Source organism: Chaetura pelagica, unplaced genomic scaffold, assembly GCF_000747805.2.
Source record: "Chaetura pelagica isolate M959 unplaced genomic scaffold, ChaPel_1.0 scaffold45, whole genome shotgun sequence".
NCBI classification, from domain to species: domain Eukaryota; kingdom Metazoa; phylum Chordata; class Aves; order Apodiformes; family Apodidae; genus Chaetura; species Chaetura pelagica.
The window spans coordinates 1,986,696-1,987,327 of NW_009953217.1; positions in this window are offsets into that span (position 1 = coordinate 1,986,696).

Genomic DNA, 632 nt, shown 5'->3' on the forward strand with positions numbered 1-632 from the left:
CTACTCGTGAAGCAGGGCACGCTGAAAGCCAACAGGAACCTGCACCGACCCTCGGTGCTGCCTACACACCCCGTCTTCCCATGGAAGTGGAAAATCTTGCATACAGAGATAATTCCCGCTTAGGGGCTCTTACTTCCAAGCCGTAAGATTCGCTAGTTTTGTTGTGAAGGATCTAAAATACAAGCTGTGGTTCTCTGTAACAATCCTAGCAGTAGCATCGGCCTTGGTAGTTAAAGGCACGTTTTGTGTTTCTTGTGCTGCCCGGATGGCCGGGCTGCTGAAGGGCCTGTCCCAGTGGAAGGAGGGCTGTGGGGAGCTTTGAGCTGTTGATGTTCTGTGCCAGGTCGCTCCTGCTTCCACGGGGTGTGCTGTGTGTCCATTGCCAACAATTTTTTTGGGTCTGTTTATTTGTGCATCTCTGGAGAAGAGCAAGAAGTCAAAACGTCGCCGGCAAACGGCTCCTTCCCTGGCACCACCTCGGGGTTTTACTTCTTGTTTTATTGCTCCACCTTCTGGCCGGCTCGTTTTTAAGCGAGAAGTGAGGAGCGAACACTATCGCAGGGAAACTCTCGTTCCCCGCAGGTGACGTGACAAACACCGCTCGGAACCGCGGCTGTGCCGGGCGGGGAGAG